Source organism: Heliangelus exortis, chromosome Z (genome assembly GCF_036169615.1).
Source record: "Heliangelus exortis chromosome Z, bHelExo1.hap1, whole genome shotgun sequence".
Taxonomy (NCBI): domain Eukaryota; kingdom Metazoa; phylum Chordata; class Aves; order Apodiformes; family Trochilidae; genus Heliangelus; species Heliangelus exortis.
In genome coordinates this window covers 69,677,793-69,701,186 of record NC_092454.1, presented here as the reverse complement: position 1 = coordinate 69,701,186, position 23,394 = coordinate 69,677,793, and the positions used below count along the sequence as shown (strand labels likewise).

General features: G+C 38.4%; 1 long non-coding RNA gene across 1 annotated transcript; it reads left to right on the top strand.

Moving 5' to 3' along the window:
* Window positions 1-15,729: 15,729 nt before the first annotated feature.
* On the top strand, window positions 15,730-20,513 carry LOC139790155 (uncharacterized). Its single transcript, XR_011723419.1, has 4 exons — window positions 15,730-15,987; window positions 16,297-16,434; window positions 19,415-19,615; window positions 20,152-20,513. It is a non-coding gene; the product is annotated as an uncharacterized lncRNA (long non-coding RNA).
* The last annotated feature ends 2,881 nt before the right edge of the window (window positions 20,514-23,394 follow it).

Below are 23,394 nucleotides of genomic sequence, written 5' to 3'. Positions count from 1 at the left end.
GTTTGGTTTGGTTTGGTTTGGTTTTTTTTGTTTGTTTGCTTGTTTTTCCTGGGACCTAATGAATCTTTACTATTTCTTTTCAAGACGAGCAGGAATCAGTGCCCTCACCCATGAACTGCCCATTTCTGACTTTTTCTACAGAGGTAAGACCCAGAGGCAGCCAATAATAAGGACAGCCTTGAGGCTTTATGTAGAGTGCAGGCTGGCTGGATCCATGCCAGCTTCTGGCTCTGCCAAATAGGTCAGAGTCTGGTGGTGAATTTGTGACAGACACATGAAGGGAGAGCTGAATGTGCCCAGATAAGGCTACAGTTTGTGGTTTTGTGTTGTTTGTTGTTTTTTTTTTTAAAGTTAGTGTCCTGAGCACGGGTCTGCCAACAGCATCATCCACTCCTCTGCCACCACAACCACTTCAGCCTACAATTTGCTGATTCAGTCCTTTATGGCAAAAAAAAAAAACAAAAAAAAAAAAACAAAAAAAAAAATTTCTCTGTAATGGAATGGCCTTCCTTGGGCTGAAACATTTAGGTTTCATAACCAGGATGAAAGAAAATGGTAAAACATGTATCAGCACTAATCCCAAACCTCCTCTGCCTATTGCTTTATATCATAAGTGCTATTTAGTTCTAATTAACTGATCAGTACCCCCATCTGTAAATAGTGCTAACATTTTTTTCAGGGCCTACATGTTACTTGAACAGGCACTCCTTTTGACATAATTTTATAGAAAAAAAAATTTTTATATACATATATATATATATATACATATATATGGCAAAGACAAGAAGCCAGGCCTTTCTCCTTGCATGAAAACCTTGGAAAGCTGTAAGTCTGGGTGTTCTGTTGTAAGTCAATATACCAAAAGTTTCTCTAGAAGAGAATTGTGTAGCTGAGCTTTTGAAAGTTTTGAAGCATAAGAATTAAAAGTTATTTTGAAGCCGTTCTGGTAGGGCCATGTAGGTTGGTTTTTTTTTTTTTTTTTTTTTTGTTTTTTTTGTTTTTTTTGTTTTTTTTTCACGTATTCCATCGGTAGAATTTGAAGGTAAGATCTTTACAGCCATACCTGAAGTTTCTTTCATCTGAGCCCATAAAGTCACCACTAACAGGTCAGACACTACCCTGTGTATGGGCAGCTCTCTGATGGAGAGACAACATACACTTTGCCACCAAGTTACACAGAAATACAGGGAAGGGACTTCTGGGCTCTGAGCTTGGAGCTGGGGTGGGGTTGGTAGCTCTGGAGCCCCAAAAACAATTGTAACCCTATGGGGATTTTATTTGCCAAGTGAGTATTTGTTGGCTACCTGTGAAGGGAGTATCATCCCGAGAAATAAGGGCTATAAACTGAGTGGAAAAGAAATGCAAAAAGACTTCTTGTTTCCTGGATCACACCTAAGTGTGCTTTCCCTTAAAAAAATCTACTTTTTCAGGCTTGTGTTCCCTTTGCCTCAGTGAGGTAGTATGGAAATAAAACTAGCAGGCAACAGAATATGGTGCATTTTATGGATGGGGCAGTAAGGCTACTCTTGGAGAGCTTGCAGAATTCAAGACTGGTTCTCATTTTCAGAGCTGCTGTTTTCACTATTAGCTCTGTACAAAAATATTTTTATCAAATACTTAAAAATTTTGTGTTGCTTATATACCCTGTTCAAGATGCGGGGTAAAGTTAAAGCAGTAGTAAAGTCATTGTCAGACATTCTCTAATTTCAAACCCATGTAGCATCCTGAGCATCAAGGCATCATATTTTTTGTTGATAGCTCAGCCACCATCAATGTGAACTTCTCAAAAATGGGACAGGATGTGTTCAATGCCCAGTTTGAACCCAAGCCAATACCAGGATGCTATTTTTGCATCAGTGTAAGGAAACAGCAGCATTTGGTGTCTAAGAACACCTGTTTCTGCCTTTAGAAAAATGTTAGCATCTATTTGTATGAAAACAATAAATTCTGCTTTTATGCAGTGCTTTGTTCTAATCGATTGTGCAGTACAAATTTACTTTTTTTTGCAGATTTCAGAAATAGAGAAAATGCATTTACTTGTTTATAACAGCAACATGTGAAAACAGATGCATCTACACCAAGATGCATCAACATAAGGAAGGGTCAGATTTTGACAGCTAAAACTTAAACACTGCTTCCACCCACTATCACCAGCAACATAAGGTAGGATGAAAGGGACTCCAGGGCTGAACCTTGCAAAAGTAACATCAGCAAGTGCAGAGGAGGTCAGTCAATCCAAGTAGAGAACTGATCTGATGGAGAAATCAAAACCAACCCAAACAGATTGTCTCCCTGTCTTCAAGCTGCTGAAAACTTGACAGGTGCCTCCCACTGCCTACAGCTGTTACCTCCCTTCTGAATCAAAGGCTGGTGAATCACTGTCAAGAAATGTTTGTTCATATTTTTGAGTAATTTGCTCAATTTGAATATTCTGAGAAAGGAGTTGACTGAAGGAAAAAGTAGCTGTAACAAGTTAAACAAATATTACTACATACTCCTGATATGAGACCTTTTCATTCACAGTCATGAACGTCATAAAAGTCTCATCCCAAATGTAGCATTAACCCAGTCAGAGAGAAGAAATACCTTAAGGTACTTACATAGTAAAACAAGGTCATTTATTAAGAAATAATTAACTTAGAAATAATTATTACAGTTATTTATCAAGTAAGTGAGTAATTAGTATCTCAAAGATGCCATATGACAATTTGCAAATAGTTTATTTGTTTTAGATATGGCAATTATACATGTGCAATTCTATTATCTCTTGTTTATTCTCTGCTCTATTCTACACACTTGCAGTCTGTTATCCCTGTAACTCAACATTTGTTTTTTTTTTGTTTTCTCTGTTTCTATATTCCCACACCTGACAATCTTCTAAGAAACTCTTCATAACTGTGTGCCTACTGAAAGGGACAATTTTTTTGCCTATCTCAAAAGTCTGTGGTGAGGATGGGAAGGCAAGGTGTATGAATTTTTAAACCTGTTTTCCTCAGCTCTGGTTTATTTTCAAAATTGTCATCCTGGAAGAGTGTTATGACTCACAGGCATGTTTAATCTAAAAAAATCTTCCTCAGCTGGTTGGTTTCTCTCAGCTTTATAAGTGTTGAGGAGGGAAAGCACCCTGCTGACACGACTGCCAGGAATTTGGTCCTCCTAAACTTTCAGATTTGCCATCCTGGACAATGTCTTTGTGTGAAACAGCATCAATGCAAAAGGCTGCATAGATTAAACATTTCACTATGGAGTGTGGTTTGGCCTTTGGAACTGGAGCTGGTCTCTTTCTGGGGGTGTCTGGGAGGGGGATGCCCACTGATGGGGAGCTCATCTGATGGACTGGGCTCCCCAGCCCCCAAGGGTAATTGTGAGGCACCTGATGGCCTGGCTGTGTTTTAACAAAGGTTTTTTAATAAGAAGCCAGGTGAGGATAAGGTCCCCAGGATGAAGATGAGAAATGCCCACTATATTTAAATTACTCTAGGCTGGGTTCTGCACCAGTTATGTACATGTTCATTGATCTTCTGGTTTCATTCAGGTGGAAGCCCAGTCCTACAATTTCAGGCCATAGCTCTGGAGTTTGATCTTATTTCTCCTACACATGAAAAACACCTAGGTAGAGATCTAGAAGGGATCCTTAGGTACTAATGCTCTGTAAAAACAGTGTTTTATGGAAGGGTGATGAACATGTCTAGATGTCCCAGGGAGGCACCAGACTGAAGGAGGTGATGTTGAGGGTCTTGGTGAGGGCTCCTATGGGGCAGCCAGCAGGCAGGAGCTCCTGCCTTCTGCAGAGGAGGATGATCTGTTGTCTGCCTGCTCACTGAGCTGTTTTCTGTGGAGAGCCAACCACACACAGCAAAGCAGAAAGATGGAATAGGAATGTGCGTGCACCAAAACTATTGCATGGACAGCAAGGTTGTGGCATGGGAGACAAAGCCCATGGGGCAGTGGCACACTGAGGTCTGCTGGTCTGCATGATGCTTTGACAGTTCTGAACTCCTACATGCATATTCCTAGCCTGTATCTTCATTTTTTTATGGACTATACCCCATGAAAAATAAATGCCACAAGAGTGGAAATCACTGCTGTTTCCCACATATGAAAGATGACCTGATTAACCAGGTCAATAAGGATCTGGAACAAAATAAAGGCATCAATTAAAAGCACTGTACATGTCATTATTTTATCTAAAAGCATTCACCTGGTATAGCTGTCTGAACTGACTGATTGCAGCAGCTCCCAGGGAGGCACAAACAAATTCTTACAGGTCATGCTAGGGATCTTTTCCCCCTTGAATTATGGAGCTATTTTATTTATCCTTCATCACCAGTTATGTTGGGAGATGCTCTGAAACATGGTGATGACAGCATTGTGTTCTTTAAGACTAGCATGAGAACATTCTGCTTTGAGAAAAAAAAAAAAAGACTAAATTTGGTCTTTATTTGGTCTTCTGGTTTCTAGCAGGAATGTGATGTTTGTGGTATACTGACAATTAAGCATTATTAGAATAATGCTTCTTTGAAAGAAGTTTAATGATGCTGTATTTGGTTAATTCCACTATTTCCATGAGATCTTAGAAATTAAAGCAATGGTTAACCTCCCATGCAGAAAGGGAGGTACATGTTAACATGCAAGATAAATATCTCCTTGTATATCCCAAAATTCGAGGAGACAAAGATTTTTTTTAAATTTTTTTTTTTTTTTTTGTATGAATTCATGCTGTTGCAGCCAGGAATACCTTTGCCTTTTGAGGGGATGATGCTAAACCCTCTATCACCTACTTCTGCACAGAGACCAAGGAACTGCTTCTGAAACCTTCTCTCTGGTTGGCAGATCTGCTGAAATCAGTGGATAAAGCTGGATTAATCTGCCTCAAATTTCCATAACATCAAAATACAATTGGTACAGTATAAGAACAACCAGAAAGTAATAACACACTCTGGGGATCCAGTCTCTTTGTTTTAAGATGCCAGACAAGCAGAAACCCTTAGAGTCAAAGGCTGGCTGTCCTTGCTGAGTCTCATCTGACAAATGCAGTTATTTTATAATATCACCTTATCAATATAGTTAAACATAAGCAGATACCTCACTTTTAGGGAATAAACAGTTACTTCTTGTCACCTACCACTAGGTGTGTTTGCTTAAACTGTTATTAACAGAAAACCCAAATGTGTGATTAGAGCAGAAGATTTTTTGGAGGCAGGTTAGACCTTGACTTCTCATTTTCCTCAGCATTAGTGAACCTGTTAGTGTTCTATAAGCAAGAACATACATCTGATTTAATGTTGAATTATACTGATAAATCAAATGCTAGTACTAGGTGTCTGGAACAATTTTGATGAAGAGAAAAGGTTATCTGTGTGTATAAGTTTTGCTTTGTCACCCTGCTGTACTCTATATCAGAAGAACAAAGGCTGTATGCATAATGAAGCTATGCAAAAGTATGGTGGGGGAGGGGAAAATGTAAAATATGGCCATCAGGATAATGACCAAGGAGTAGAAAACTTAAATGTTTCATGGCTCGCACATTCCTGTTCACTTTTCTGTCATCTTTTTGAATTTGTAGACTCTTTCAGAGGCTCTTGAAAGGCCAGGATGAAAAGATCTCTTGTTTGGACCAGAGGATTAATAATGCTATTTAACAGACTGTACAGATATACTTTCCTAGCCTACAGCTTTTTACTTCTATTTTTTAAAATAGAAGAAGCATGGTAGTAAGCAGTGGGGACCATGGAAGAGGGGAGAACCCCCACAATTTGTATTTGTAGTGAGGGTTTGTGTTTTTTCTCTTATCCTGCTGCAGTGTCAGGATGCCAATTCTCCATCTCAGCTGTGATGGAAGCTCAGAATAGAAGCACAGCAACAATATGAATTACAAATGCATGTATATCTTACTGCATGCCTTTCCCTCCCCCTCCTTTAAATGAATGTAGTCTAAAATTATTCCCCACTCTAAATTGCTTTTCTACTGCAACGTCTTGCAAAAGCCTCATGGTTACTTACAGGAGAAAACAAAACCTCAAGCTCCAGACAGAATAATGGAAATGTGAATTGCTTTGTATCTGACTGCAAATTAACCATCTTTTTTTTTGATGATATTATTCTCATTTAATAACGTGGACTTCATGCCCATGTAATGAGCAATAGTATTTTACTTATAGTGAATTCATCAGGACCATCTTGTTGCTTCAAATTAAAGAGGGGGGAAAATGTGGGTGCTAAACACAACAAGCACGTGTTATTTTTTATTGTTGTAGCCTGGTAAAAGTAATTGAGATCACCTTTTGGAGAAGTATTAATTGTTAGGTATTTGTTTATAAGTGAAGGAAAAAAATAATGGAGAAAATGCACCAAAATGGAATGCATATTAAGGGTTTTTTTATCATTTTTAGAGCTTGAATCAACAAATTTGCTTACAAGAAACCATTCTTTTGAGTAATCTAATATCTTAAGATACTAAGAGGTTTAGTCAAGTAAATGTAGTTACTTGTGTGCAGGAACTTGCAGAATCAAGCCCTTGTCTGTAAATATTTAGAAAATAAATCATTGATGAAATGCACTATATCCTTCTGTTTCTAAGATGGAAATGTACATTTGGCAGCTGTAAAAAGTACTAATGAAGGGCTTTCTTAAAGACAAATTAGCTGAGTATGAATGACTTCCTTTGAACCAGTTAAATCCTTTACTTTTCTTGCTACCAGAAGAAAAACTAAAATGAGTCAGTCTTTTGTGAAAAATCTTAAGAGTGCCAATGTCAATGTGGGGTTTAATCAGGGGTTTAACAATTGACAAGGATTTACAAGCTTTTTTCGTCCCAAATTCATTTACATATACACAAGCATATATGTGTACATAAATTCTTTTTATTACAGACATTTTACACAAACAGAACCTCCAGCAGTTGAAGTACTAAAAAAAGCTAGTCAAAATACTCTTCATATATCTGTAAGTCCATAAACCTGTTAAAACTGTCTGCTTAAGGAAACCCACAAACAGTTAAATTATGGAAATGCAGACCGCATTACAGAATATTTGCCAGTTATATCTTGATTCTTTTTCAAAATTCCCACAGGAATATATACCTGCCAGTCACATAAGCCACAGAATACAAGGGGAAAAAAAAAAAAAAAAAAAAAAAAGTAGAACACAGGGACTTGTAAATAAATCCATGAATATCAAGAAGCAGGGATGCTAAGATTAGGCATTTTACCAGTACACTCCTTTGCTTGTAAAGCATAAGGCCAGGCATTTGTGAGATGCTGTATCACCAGCTCTGCAGAGAGGGGAGCCTGTGGGTGTGTTTGTGTGCATGTGTATATGTATTTATGTATGTATGTATGTATGTTTGTAGGTGCATGTGTGTGGAAGACAGGAGGAAGGGAGATTTGTTGGGGAGAAGAAGGGAGGTGGGGTCACAGTAAAGCATAATAGCATTCCTGCATGTCTAATAGCTTAAATATTCTCCTCCTCTCTGCATTGCTACTCATATTGCAAGCAGAGTCAGAGAAGCAGTTGCTCTTCCATCAATAATTTGTCTTTGATTCAAGTATTAAAAAAAAAAAAAAAAAAAAAAAAAATTGTAGCTTCAAGTACCAGGAAAAGAGAAATGTTAATTTTAATATTTTCAAGATTCAGGAGTACTTGCATGGCTCACATGCTGCTTGCCAATCATAGAATCTTAGCATTAAATTATTTATATCCTGGTTATGTAGCACACCTTATTAGCAGTAAATGAATATCAGTAGCCCAACTTATCTTTCAAGATTAGTGTATTTTAAAGAATTACAGTTTCAAGGTCATAGGACAAAATCAAGCCCATAGTGGTTCACTTCCTTGATATTATTTTGCTCCAAGGTGGCTGTTCTGTGAAAGTATAGAGTATTTTTTGTTTATTTGATGGATTCTATGGCTTTAACAAAGAGTGACTGAGTTGTCTTAACAAAGACTAGGAGGGCTGAGTGTGGAACAATCACCCTCCAGATCTCTTAAATCCACAGTTTATGTAGTGTGGGTTCTTAGTGGCTTTTGTTTCCAGTATTTAATGCGAGCGTTTAAGGTTTGGTGGTTTTTTTTTTAAATTTGATTTTTCGAGATTTTTTTTTTTTTTTTGTGCTTTGTTTGTTTTTTTTTGGTTTTGTTTGTTTGTGTTTGTTTGCTTGTTATTTTGTTTGGGTTTTTTGTTTTGGGGTTGGTTTGTTTGGGGTTGGTTTTTTTTGTTTGTTTGTTTGTTTTGTTTTGTTTAATTTTTTCCCTGCATCAAACGTCAAGTTAATTTAAAGGGCACTATTACAGATTTGTTTCCTTGTTCTGTGGTTTTCTGTGAAAGGCAGGCAGCTGAGACCAAGTGTTGGGGTGAGGGGGAGGTGCAGGAGAGCCCATAGCACGTACAGTGTGTGCCCCTGCCTGTAAATTGCCTGTCCATGTGTATGACAGCAGGACTGGGGGAACCTCCCATCCTCATTTGCATCCTGAAGAACATCCAGGATTAAGCCCCACAGATTTCCATACAGGATTTGAACCTGACTTTTATTATTCAGTTCACAGACTTCTCAAAGGGAAGTTTGTTTTCCACTCGTAGATGAAAAAATCTTTTAAAACAAACACAGTCTGTCTTAGCACCAAAAGTAAATAAATATCTTTCCTTTATTTCTTACGAGTTTGTCTTACATGATTACCAGACAGATGCTTCCCACCTAATTATTGCTCCTTAGTAATTCAAAAGAAAATATGTATTGCATCCACAGCATGACATTTGTAAAAGGCATCCATTTAATCCCAGAAGTTTACTTCCCATAAATAAAATTATGGTTCTACAGGGAAATTAAAACACTCCTTGAAAAGCTCTGTAAGAAGCACTTTACACCTTTCTATCTTCACACAGGAAGATGCAATTTTCTACCTGCTACATGTGTCAATTAGAATTTTCCAAGCAGCATGAAAAATACAAGCAACAATTACATGTGAGGATGCATGTAGTAAATTTATAACATGGGCCTGGCTCGTTTTCATCACCTAATAGCTTCATGAAATATTTTTGTGACACTTAGCACTCCAGTCTTAACAACTGGTAGTGATAAAAAATCATAACCCAATATTTTAATAAAATTTTAAATAAACCACATCTTCACTTTTAGTGGGAGCTCGTACACATCCCTTGTCACTGATTTAATGGAACACATTACGATTTCCTCAAGGTTCTGGTCTCCAAACATCTCTCCTGATTCAGGGTGTCAATTCCTTCTGTGAGCTACTTACTAAAGATTTGTAAGCCTTAGCTGGCATATCCACTTAAACTTGGCTCCCAAATCTCTGCTCTTTTCTGAGTGGCTTTTTGAAACTTGTTCTTGAATAGTGAGAACAGAAGGAAACTGCAAACTCAGTCTCCAGGCTGATCCTACAAGAACCAATGTATGCCAATGTTAAAAATATGGACTGAGAGCTTATGGGGATGAAGTATTTTCTTACAGTATTTCATTCACTGAGGTACTGGTGGTTTAGAGCAAACAGAAAACATGCCCTGATGTTTATTTTGGCTCCCAGACACCAAGCACCCTTGGGGGACCATCTCTTGGTGTGTACTTGGGGCTGTCCAGGTATAGACCCTTTGTGAGCATGGGGCACACGGGGGGTAAACTTTGGTCATTTTTTCTGTGGCTGCTGAATGCAAAAATATGTACTCAAAGCAAAACCGAGAACCACTTCTCTTTGTGAATAACCAAGTTGTTTTTTTTTTTAAAAAAAAAGCATTTCAAGACATCAATTTGATGCTCATGGGTGCCCTGGCAGATTATAGATTTTTGCCACTTAAAAAATCTGGGGGAACAAGTTTTTCTGTGCAGATGGGATGCAGGTGCACCCATGTGTGTGTACACCCATTTTCCCCTCCTTTCATGTGCAGTAACATAGCTTTTAGTTATATCTGCAGTGTGTCCTATGCTTTCTGAAGGCATATACAAGCACTTGGAAAAAATAAATGTAAAATACTAGATTTGGCACCCTCAAGTTATGCCAAGTGAAGGCTTCATTACCTTCTGGCTAATTTCCCCAATGAAATCTGAGGTCTTACACAATAACAAAAGACAGAACTTTCAGATTGATCCTTTTCCACTATGTTCTTACACATGGAAGACAGGATTAAGTTTATGCTCATTAAAAATACTATGTAAATAGCTTAAAAATATTGATGAATAAAATAAAAGTACACCTATTTTCCTAAGTGCAAATTCAGCAGTGTATTTATGTAGTTAAAAAAAGCACAAAAATATATTTTTAAATTTTATAAAAATTAAGTTCTGCTAAGCATATATACAATGACAATTAGAATCTTGTGTTTTCTCTTTAATGTGACCTACAGTATTTTTTCTGTTTAGCCCTATGACCACAGGATGTTTCCTGTTAAAACTGAAGGATTCATATAGAAACGATGCTGCGTGTTTTTGTCTTGTGAACATTTTAAGGAATATGTGAACATAAATAACACCTTTTTTCCAGATCAATTAACTCAATGTAGCAGACAATTTTATTTTTTTATTTCATAAAAAGATAGGCTTCAAAATTTTACTGCTGCATACTAATGTTTGGTAAATTGCCACTGCTGTTCTAAGGCCTTGCAGTGCACTGCAGATTCATCCACAAGTAACTGATCTCAAATGAAATAATGACTTGAAGATCTAGCAGATGTGCTAGACACTCAAAATATTAAAAAGAAAAAAGCCCGTAGATAGTAGTAGTTATAAACTATACATTTTTATACTAGATCCCAATTAATTTATTTCTCTAATTAACAATGTGCCTTAACCTCTAGGAGGTACAACAGACCCAGGAGGTAATCACAGCTCTCTGTAGTTAACAGCAGATCATTTAACACCATTGTTTTAAAAGTCTGTGTTGAAAATAAAAATGAGAAGGAAATCCTGGGTAATAAGGTTACTGAAGTAATTAGACAGATCAAACTGATTTTCAAAAGCAGTCCAATACAAGAGACATTTTAGGCTCCATTGTTATCTGTAGCAACAGAATAATATTTCAGATATCCACAGAATGACTTTTGCTCATTTAACATAAATAATTGGCATTAAGGTAAGAATCTTACACGCATGCACACACATTAAAAACATGAAGGTTTAAAAAAACTGCATGCTAGTAAAGTATTTGATTTTTAAAATATTTTGTTCAAATTCCTACCAGCTCAGACTGCTCCCAGGAGAGATCAAGAAAACATTAAAAATACTATAGAAATAAAAAGGATATTTGTCACTCTCGTTTAAACTGCTGTTTACTGCTGTCCTATAAACGTCACATTGTATAACCCAGAAAAATTACCATGAATCTCCATAATTATGCATATTCATGACGTTGATTTGCATAAAGCTAGCAGCAGACTGCATGGGGGGGCTATCAAGGGAAGCAGGTGAGGGAAGACTAAATGGTTTGACAGACTAAAATTATTAGCAGCATCCTAGAAATAGACTCAGCAACAGTTCCATTTTTGCTTGGTTTACAAAAACAAAACAAAGTCCCTGGTGCTGCTCTCATGATGCTGACAATTTGCTGGTGGTTTCATGCTGCATACTTAGCTGCAAAAATTTAGCAGGAATAAATTGCTGCTAGATGCCTGTGCTAATTAGAAAGTGTTTTGGTTTTTATTTTTTTTTCCTTTATTTTATTTTTTATTACTGACAGTTTTAAAGAAATCTGCAAATGAGAAATTGGAGGAGTGTTTTTTCAGAATTGCCTTTTTGAGGGAGGGTTGGGGGGGAGGGAGGAATGTTGCATTTCCAGCATTGTGCCATGGTGCAGGTGCATCACCCGTTCACCCAACACAGGTGAGCTTGACACGGGCTCAGGTGCATCCTCACCTCTGCACCCAAAATGAGGCCCAGGTAATAATTTTAAGAAAACTGTCAAGAGACCAGGAGAGACAGAAAGACTGCCCTGCCCCTGGCTCAATTGCTTTTTGTGCTGAAAGCAGAAAGCAGAGTTAATCAGAGGCTCTAGAAACAATTTGGGTTTGGTCAGCACGGATGCTTGGGTAAACAGCGATTGTTCTTTCCAGCAGATCCCGAATGGAAACAACAATACTGGCATTGTCCTCCACTTCTCATTAAGGAGCTTCAGGGAAGGAGCCAGGCTCTGGGAGGCGGGTGGGAAACTGACAGTCAGACCATGCTCCAGAGGAGCCTCTCCTGATCCCGCTGCAGCAGGCTCTGGCTTTTGGCATCAGCGGTGCCAGCTGCACAGGGAGAAGCCAAGCCTGTCATCCCATCTTCTCATCAAACCCTCAGTGTGGGGGGCAGGAGCACTGTGAGGGCCTAATGAAGAAACAAACACAAAAGGGAAGATTAGGCCTCGTTAACACATGCATTTGTTTGCCCCTGGATGAGATCCCCCCACGGAAGGACCTCAGTGTACGGCGTTTCTATTTTTTTTTTTTTTTTTTTTTTAAGAGGGCTTTTTAACATGGGGTAAGGTGGTGTTTTCTGTGGTTTTGAGGCATCTTGCCATGACCACCTAGCCATAACCTGGCAAACTACCATTGAGAAAAATTGCATTTTCAACAGCTCTGTCAATGGCCACTGTCAGAGCCCACAAACCTGCGCTTCAAACCCCTCAGTATTAACACTTTTCCACTGATCCCATCCACTTACACATCTACTAATACAACTGCATGCTGTTGGATGAAGAATCATGTGGATCTTTGTGTGCTGCTCAAGTCAATTTTTATTTCAGGATCAACATGAGCCCAGGTTACTCCTAATGCCAGGCTACATTTTCTTCTACATTCTCTCCCCAGATGATGGTCTCCTTCATGAGGACTTCCTCTGACCTTAGTGATGCTTCTTATGGGGTCAATGGGTGCTCAGCATGAGTGTGGAGCTCACAAGTTTGTCCTCCAGTTCTACTTCATCCTTCTGTTTTAAAGAGCAAGGTGGCCTTAACCATGACCCCAACCCAAAATCTTTTGGTGTTGTCCCATTTCTGGTGGACACATTGGGAATTTTGTGTTTGCAGTCTGAAGAATTAGGGTCTTGTTCTGCTAGTCTGCAAATCACACTGTCTGCTGGGGAAGGTTAGCATTAAACTCTGTGTAGAGGAGTAGTTTGTAGAATTACATGCTCACAAGGACTGGAAATCTGGCCCTGCTTTGAGCATGCTTTAATGTGACAGTACACTTTAAACCCACCTGAGCTTGTGTGCTTTAATGTTTATCACTAGGATATTTCATGGGCAAAAGCCACACATATAACACTTTTTGCCAAATTTATATAGATAGATAATTTGGAGGCTGGAGATTATTGAAATACTTAAGTCATAAGTCATCATGACATCATAAGTCATATGCCTACCTGTATGAAGGTGTAAGTGATTAACGGTGTATGTAGAAATATTTCTGTTTCAGTGTTTTATTTGCTGAGTATGCCTCCAAAAAAGCACAATACTGGAAAGAGTTCTCAGGTGTTTCTTGCACAGATGTGTACATATTTACCTAGAAGTGTCTGGGAGGATCAGCATGCATGAGACTACAATTATTTTCATTGTTGTAAGCAATCAGTCATCTGCAGGAGGGTGGCTTGTGTGCATAGACCCAACACAAAGTTTCTCTTTGTTTATGTAGCATTTAGTTTTCTGTCAGTCACAGAATATTGGAAGAGTATATTTTACATGCTGGTACTCTAAAGACAACCAGAGAACTTGAATGTTTATTGGGCTACAAGGACTGTGTAGAACAGGTACCTGAAAGATCCATAATAAATCCCCATCTTTTAAAACTCACGTGCATGTCTGATGAGGAGAGCCACTGCTAGAAGTCAGTGACAAAGAAGGATGAATACAGTATTTGTCATAGAGGAGCATCTGATTTCTGAACAGAATTTTTGAAAAAAAAAAACAAACCCACAAAACAAACAAAAAATGCAAAACCTTTATATTTTCTGCTTTGGACAGCCAGATTTCTTGCAAGGATGGTTTGAGACTTGTTTGCAAAGTTCAGCTTCCTCCCAGTACTCTCTGCTATAGAAACAAAATGCATAAATATATGAAGTATATAACAGTGCATAGTTTTATGAATGCTGGCAGGTCCCTAGCAGGCTAAAATATTGTTTTAATGTCACGCTTCCAAAACCTGGATTTTATTATATTTGTTGTCATATACTGACTCTCTCCTGACTAGCTGGCAAGAATAAGAAAAAGTGCCTATGAGACATTTGAATTGCAAAACCAAGACCTGTTTCACAAGGACTTTACCCTCCCTGGGGATCTCAGTGAAACTATACTTTTCTTAATTTTTCCCATTTTTAGTATCATTATAATAAGTCATTCTTTTTATTCCATTTCACAAAAGAAATAAGAAGTACATTTGTATTATGAGGATTAGTGTTGCCTTTCCAACACATAATGGCCTAGTGTTTTGTCAGGTTTTTATGATTTAAAACCTAGGGAAATGAAATGTCTTTGTTTGAGAAATGCCTCTGCAGATTCAGAGACTATAGGCAAAAAAAAATAAAAGCCTACTTTGGGAAATAACCCTCATGATGTTATTTGGGCCTGTGTTTACTAGTCAGCAGCCCACAGTTGTGATTTTGTGCTGTTTTTGTGAAGCTGCTCATTCAGTAACAAAAATGTATGATTTGTTTGTTGTTGCTGAACTAAGCAGCAGCACTTCAGCTATTTCCAAGGAAGGGCAAAGGAGTTAAATGACATCTCCAAAAGCTGTGCAGTAGCATTAAGGACAACATAAGTGCAGTTTGCAACTATGAGATGGTATTTTTCTCTAGACAAACCAGTGAACTTTGTAATAAGACAATCTAAATATGTTATCAATTATAGAATATAATATGTTGTTGGAACTACAGCTATAATAATGTACAAAGAACAATTATGCTAAGGAAAGCTGCATTATTTCCTGGGTGTTTATTTGTCCCTTGAAGAGTTTCTGGTTATGTTTGCAATTATAAGATTGATAAAAACAGCACCTGAAAGCACTGTTTAGCAGATGGTGACTGTTCTAAGTAAATGTTATGAGTTCATAGCATACATTAGTACTCCATAGAAATTAAATATCCTGTGGGGTGCCTGTGTGTAGTGCTATCTTCTTGTGTTAAGATACATGATTTTTGGTACCAAATCTACAGAGAGCTTTCAAGTTCCAGGGAGACTAGCCCAAAGCACTGTGTATTTTAAGCTCTAAGTAACTCTGGGGGAAAAAAAAATTAAAATTAAAAAAAAAATAAAAAATAAAAAATGTCTGAATATGCATTTGAAGAGTTTACTACTCATTTGAAGAGTTTACTGAAATATTGTAAAATGAAATATTGTGATAAAGACTGTCTTCTAGCTCTACTTTATTTGAAGGCAAAAAGGTCTGTTCCAAAGTACCTTATGCAAATCAGAAAATATGTTTTATAAAAAGAATGTAGACTTATGTGCAAACACACACACACATGAATATATACACACACACACTTACTGTACTGCTGGTTTATATATGTATGTCTGTAAATACACAAACACCTATATACATACTTATATCCACTTATGTATATTGATTTACTATATTATTTACATGTATATATTTATATATATATATATATAGAAAGTATCCTCAGAATTTTTGTATCTGAAGGCAACAGTTTATGTTTTTCTTGTATTTCTACATTCTCCTATAAAAAAGAATAATACACAGGAAAATAACAAGCATGGTATAAACCAAAATAGCAAGCATATTATAAACCAACAGACTTAACGCTTACAAAACTTAAACAAAGAAAATCCCAGCAGCAATTTATAAAGTTTGTGTTTTCATTTTTTCTTTTCTAGGAAAGAGAATAGGTAAAGCAGAGAAAAAAAACCCTGTAAGATAAAATATTACTGTGTTCATGACAATGAATCATTTAATCAGGTTCTAAATGTATCATTTTTCACTTATTTCAGTAGTACTCCTGTGAACAGTCTTCACCAGCACTACTTATGTAGTCAATGACATGTAAGGTGAGTGAAAACTGCAGTATTAAACTCTGAAGGAAATACTAAAAATCCTAACAAAATCACTGGAGCAATCCTGCAAGACACTTTGCAGCTAATCTGACATGAACTTCTGAGCAGAATAAACTTGAAAGTGTGTCCTTAAAGATATATGCAGGTTAAAGTGCTTTGCTGAGTGGGTGAGAAAATGAATACAACTTTCTTGCCCTGTTTTTTCAGGTTTTCTGATACATACAATGTTTATTTAACAAATTATTTTATCCCAAGTACATATCATAGTTTGTGTTTTGTTTTGGTTTTTTTTTTTCCCTTTAGATTAAGTAAAATCATTGAACAAAGATCCAGGATCTGGGTTTTGTTCTCAGCCCTGCAAGAGGCTTCTTTGTGATGAAGGTCTGATATATGAGGCCAAATTCAATTTGATCAGCCAGATTTATAACTGGGGAATTAAATGTAAGCAGCAACATTTATTGCCTTGCAAGATCATCAGAGTGTTTAATTTGTTAATGCTTGTGCATCATGATGAAAGCCCTCATGAAAATAACCACTAAGACACATGGGTGTGCTGTGAGAGTGGGTGGAAGAACCACACACTTGGAGTTAGGGCTGGTGTACATCAGGAGATGGATGGGACCATGTCCTGAGTGGGCTCTGAAGAAGATAATGGTGATATTGTCCAGATGAGGACTGTTCTCCAGTCTAACCCACAGCCTGGGGTGGCTGAAGCACTGGGTGAAGTAGGAGAAACAGGCACTGGTTGGGTTTGGCTTGTGTCTATCCCCATCCTGTGAGCTATGCAGTGCAAACCAGGATGAGGTGGCATATTCCAAAAAGCATGAGCTATGATTTACCAAGACTAGATTAGCTGATGTCCAAAGTAGAGACGTTTTGCAGTTCCCTGAAGAAATTCAGTGTTTCTGCCTGCAGGGGACATTTTAGAAATATCTGCTATTAGACTATTGCTCAGGCAAAACAATCACTCTTGATGAGCTAAGAACAAAAGTCAGCCCTTCCAGGGCTGCTCTAGAAGTCCACAGAGAGGGATACAAAATCCTGGAGGCCACAATGTCTTTACTTCTTACCTCTCTTTAAATTTGGCACAGATTTAGAAACCTAAAAAAACAACCTGGTGTGTCTCTAGACCTTGCATTTTCCAGCAGTGACTTCAATTTTCTTGTGCAGTTTTCTGACCCAGAGACCAGTGCTAAACACTGAGCTGTGCCACAGATGTGTCCATCCCCATAGCTTTGTGTGTATCATCCACCTTTCTATTAATTTCTACTAAGATTTTACTCTTGTATTCTTTGCTTTTTTTCTTTTGCTCTCCATTGGTGAGTTTTTCTTTACGGTTATTCTTGTACACACATTACCTTCAGAGATGTTCTCCTCATTTCTAGACTCCCGCTAATCCTTCACTCATTACTTCTCTATCTCTGCTGTTAAGCCTCCTCCCCATCCTTCTGACTCATTTTGTGTGGTTTTCTTCCATTTTCCCTGCTCTGGCAGCTGTACTCAGCCCTTCAGCCACTCTCTCATTGGATCCTTGGTATTCACTCTGCAGTCAGTCCTTGCTCATTTGTGTGCTGCTCGGCTTTACTTCAGCTGGACACAATGAGCCACTCGATGGGATGGTGCAAATCTCTGGGCTTTGAAGTCTAATTAGGAGGCACTTTTCTTTCCAGAGAAGTGCCACAGACTCACCTGGCTGCTCTTTTGGGTAGGAGACGGCCAAAGAAAACTCTCTTTACCATACTTTTAGACACTAAAGCATCTGAAATCACATAAGTATTCAAAAATGGCAATTCCAGTGCTCACCCGGCTTTGAAGCTCTTTTGATTGCAGCTATTACTGCAACCAGCCCACCTTTGCTGGGTGGTTCTCACTTCCAAGACAAAACAATAACCCCAGGGTTAATTTTTTTGGTTCTAGAAAAAGCACATGGTAAGAATGATTTATCTTATCAGCTTCCTGGTGTTTCGTACGTTCTCTATCACTTAATTTTTGTTTGTGGTCTTTGACATACTGATTAGGCAAACTACCACAGTTTCATGCAGATAGTTTCTACAGGCATGTTTTAAAAAATAAAATATCTCTTCTGTAGAAGAATACTGAGCATTATAGTCATGTACATAGTGCATGGGTAAGTTTAAAGTGACTTCTGGGTATTTTAGTACCCAGGATCAAATAGTGCTGTGGGATAAACATCTTATTCAGCACCCTTGGTATATATTTTATGATGCAGTACATAGCTATCAGCATTCCCAACCCTTTGCTGAACCTCATAGATTGTTTCCTCTCCAGTCTCTTCACATCTCATGTCTTAGGCTACTTTCCTTTGTGTTGAGCCAGAAGCTGCCTTCCAAGAGCATTGCCTTCATACATTATGCACTGCAACTCTGTGAGGGTGGAGAGGACACCAGCCCTGTGTGCTACCCAGGAATTTATTCACTGTTACATTTCCCAGTCTAGCTTTGCCACAAAGTCCCTTTAAAAATGGATTTAAAATGATCGCCCATATGCTTGTTTTGAAACACAACAGAAATATTTATTGCAAATGTAATTCTAGATACATTTTTTAATATGGCAACCAATGTATGCACTGTGGACAGTATTTTTCCCTGCTTTCAGTCTTTCAGCTCCTCCTTATCTTAATGCTTGTGGTGTATAAAAATAAATTGGTGGAATATTTCTCTGCTAGAAGCTTGACATGGCTCAAAAAGCTGTGCTAACCTGCCCCATGTGCAATTATTAAATTTAATGAGTCACATTTGGTGAAAGTCCTCTGCAACATTCCCAGGAGGGCATAGAAAAATTCCTGTGTCCCCCTGAGTGCACAAAACAGCCATGAAATAAAGGCCACTGCACACCCCAGATGCCAAGTTGTGTTCTTCACAGGGATTTTCACATCAAGCCACAGAGCAGTAAGAGCTGGTTGGGAGGGTTTGTTTTGTTCCTGTCAGGATGGATGCAGAGTGCCCCAACACAGAGTGTGCCTGGGCAGTTGCTCCTAAGATAAAGATGTTCTGCAAATCCTGTTTTCCTTGTGTGGGTAGAGGGATGAGTCTCATCCTCATATGCTTGTGCACTGCCATATGTGTCACCTTGCTAAACATTCTTAACCCAAGTGAAATATCCTGCAGCCTTACAAGGTTTTTCTAGGTAGCCTGCCACACTATCACATGAAAAATGCTTCTTCACTGTTTTATGGCTGCTGGTGTATTTTCAGACATGACCATGTACATTTGTGTTAAATCAAATCTGCTCAGGGTGTCTGTATGTGGGCTAACAAAAATAAATGCCCTCGCTGTAGGCATTGCAGTGACCTCTTAGCCTGAATTTAATTACTAAATCTTTCTGTACTTAAAACTTAATTTAGCTATGTGCTTGCTCTACACATTAATTCTTATTTTATTTGTCTGTTTATTTCCTCAAGTATCTTCCCAGTGAAAGATTAAATAACATCTTCTATTGGAGGAGCTTATCCTGAGTATTAAGTGTCATGTGGAAGTCCCTCAAGTGTAAATTATTACTCAGAAAGCTCCCTTCTGAAAGGAGAGTTCTCACACATACAAATTTTGGAAAGGATGGGCTCTTGGACTGCCATGAGACTCCTGCCATGGATGAAGTTAGTGAGGTAAGTAATTGTTTGCAGGACTGAACCCAGACACAATAAATGTGAACACGAGAGAAACAGGAGCAGTTTGCAGAGATGTCAGTTCATGATGAATGTCAGTATGTTGGAAAAGGTACTTTACTCTCTGGCATTCATAAAATTTATATGATAACTGTATCTTGTAAGTGTCAATATAAATATAAAAAAAAATCTTTAGATAATATATTTCTAGAGTGAACATAATTCATATAAACCCCAAAGATTCAAAATAAAAAGAGACAGCACCAAGTGCCTGGAATTGTAAACAGTGAAGCACACCAAGCTATCTTGACTTCCATGGGACCACTTATATGATGAAAGTTACCAATATTCCTAAGTGTTGGCTTTATTGTGTTCTAATAATGTCATCTCTCTTTTATGAAATGCACTAGTACCCCTTAAGAAGGATAAAGATCCTGCTAAGGTTTCAGTGCAGGAAAAAAACACTCAATAGATTACAGAATTGCTCCTGTTACAAGGGAACACACATCTCTATTATTGGAATTCTTTTCTTTTAGGGCACACCTGCTTGTACAGCCATCCCTAAGGAAGAAGTGTGCACTGATCCGTGCCAGAGGGAGACTTCTGGGAAGCCACTATTTTTTTTATTTTGCTCACCTCTTGCTCCAGGGCACAGTAGTCTGTGGTTGATCTCTTCCAGTAATAAATTACCCCTCATTCCCTGCATCCCTGTGCCAGCTGGAGATCTTGGGGATGTTGTACATTCCCTTGGTTCAGGCTTGGTTCATCCCATACTTGCTGGAGTTGCATGGTGACTGCATGTGGGAAATGAGAACTGCTCTCACCCATATGCAGTGAAACACAACCAACCTTTATTATTATTTTCAATCTTTCTCTTGCTACATAAAGATAACCAAAATTCTTCTCACCAGAAAACTTAAGAATTTTGACTAATTCATGTCCCTTATGTGCTAAGACGTAATGTGCAATTATTATTGGGTGAAAGTATAAAAATAAGGCATTATGTTCACAACTTCTCTGAAGAGGGGGAAAAGTCTTGAAAGTGCCATTATGTTCTCTGTTTTCTTATGTAAGGGAATAAACTACCCCACACAGAAAGAATGGGATCAGGGCTATGGATCCTCCAGATACAGAGTGCCCTGGAATCAGATTCCTGTGGATGCATAGTAGCACAGGTGGCAAAACCAGTCCTGGTGTCATGATGTAACTCGTGGGAAGCTGAGGATGGAAAATCAAAATTATTATATGGTTTATTATAATGTTCTGTTAAAGCATTTTTTCCAAACACTAGACGTATTTTAAAAACTTAACTTTTGAGAAAAGCACTAATCAGCTTTCCCAGAATGCGACACGGAGAATGAAGACCAAAAATGTTTATTAACTGAGTGAGGTTTCCTATTTTTGATGCTGAAATTTTAGCCAGGGGAAAAAAAAAAAAGCAATTAACCAGGAGGTGCTTTTGATTCTGACTTTGATGCTTCACTTAAAAAAAGAAAAAAATCCACAGGTAACTAAAGGAAAAAAGGGTACAAATGCTGAAAAGTCTTTTCCTTGAAAAAAATCGGAATTTCTTTTTGGTTTTATAACTTGTCATTTTTTTTAAATTTCATGTCCAAAAGGAAAAAGGAAATTGGATTACCCACTGTAACAGTCAGCAAAATTTTCCCCATTATTTCCTAGTTTATAGAAGATCTCATCTAGAAGTTGCTCATGACATTAGATTAATTCTGAGCTGTGTGTGCTTATGCCATCTCTCCATAAACTATGCTCAGCTGCTGTCTGCAGCATGTAAAGGGTTAGAACAGACCCATTGTTCTAGCATCGTAGCAGCATTGCTACAATAAGTCAAAACAGGTTTGGTTTTAGTTTCATCCCAAGTTATGATCCTACAAACATGATGTGTGTCTGCTCTGTTTGGCTTGATGGGCGAGGTGCTTGAGAAAGGAGAATTTTTTTGTTGTTCCATATTATCCTCTTTCAGCCCCTCTTCAGTGTAACAACATGAGGTGAGGATGAGGAGCCTGAGAGGATTCTGTCTTCCTCACCATGGATGTTTGCCCTGGCATTGCTCCTGGAAGGGAGAGGAGAGAAGGAGTGGCCAAAATATTTCCTCCATAGTGAGATTTTTTGTTTACCTGTGGTGAAGAAGGGATGCTGTTTATGGTCTAAACTGATGTAATTCACCACACAGAGCTGTGCAGGTCTCTGCTTCATCCCATGCAGGTCTAGCAGCTCACTACTAATGTGTAATCCACACAGCTGATCTTTAGGAAAATTCTGTTGTTTTCCAGGAGAAAAACACTGTGTGCCAGATGCTAATTGTTCGTTCCTTGCGGTGTTTTAACAAATCATGCGCTATTTACATCAATTAAGTGTTGTTGAATTAATTAAATTTTGTTAATGAAATGCAATGCTCAAATCAAGATGAAAAATCCTTGCTTTTGCACCATCTGGTGACTCCTTCAACCAGAAATGTGGATGGGCAATATTTGATCATTGCCAACTGCCTTTGTTTCTCCCTTCCCATCTTCTGCTGGGAAAAGGGGCCTGATTAGGATGCTGGACATATCACCAGCAACAGCACTAATGAGTGAACATTCCCCAGCTCTTGTTAGCAGGCTCTTGCCACGTGGTGAAGTTGTCATTTCAGGGATCTGGAGCAGGGGAAGTCGCAGCCAGTGCTGAGCTCCATCCACGCGTGTCCCTGATGCATCTGGAGTCACCAGGGTGAGGGGGGACTGGTTGAGGTTCAAGGTCAGGGCTGACATTCAGCTGTCACAGCTTCATTGTCTGCAAGCCTTCCCTCCACTGAGACCTTGAAGGGTACTTTATAGAGGCCACAAAGAGCTGGTCAACTGATACCATTGGACTCCCCATGCACACAAACCGTGTGCTTGTTCCAGGCTGCTGATACAGTTTCACATTTATTCATTAGTGAAGCCATTCAAATTGCAGCTCCTAATGACGTGGGCTTGCTTGTTTAGTCCAAACATCTAGCTATGTCTTTTTAAAGTTTTACACAGTGTTCTCTAATTGGGGTGACATTATCTGCATTTTAATGCTCAGCAGTTTGTGCCAAATGCAAGATTACCAGGAGAACCCCACTGTTCACCACACCAGTTTAAATGCAGCTGCAAAGAAAAAATATATACAAAAGGTGTAAGGAAGGAGAAAAAAGGAGATATTTATTTGTTGTGGAATCCAGTTGCTCCAAACTAGACTCTGTGGTGAAAAAAAAGAAAACATAATCTTAGGTCAAGGAAGAGACAGTGATTAGCTTCATTGTTAGGGGTTGTTTGAGCTTCACTGGTCTTAGAGAAAAAAAACCCAAAACACTAATCAATCTATTAAAGCTTGCCAAACTTCGGAAGACAACTCCAGCTGTGGTGTTTGACTGAGACAGTAAAGTATACTGATACAGAGAACAGCAAACCTGCATCTTTATTAAGTGCTTTCCTGCACAAGCCCTGCAAAAAGTGCTGACAGTTGTCTGTTCCAGAAACATGCTTTATCTGTAAGCACAATTCTTTATTTAAAAACTTTGATTTGGGGAAGCAAATGTAACTAGGATAAAACAAAAAAAAAAGGAGGTCTGGCACTATGTAGTGGAGAAAATTTAAAACTCCTTTTACTGCTGCTTTCACAATGTGTCCAGAGGAAAGCTTGTGTTCTCTGCACTTGCTTGGGAGATATTTATTTTGCTATTTGTCTTCGTGCTTGATCAAAGACTTGAAAAGCATGCAGCCAGACCTCACCACCATGGTCAGCTTGGCCACTGA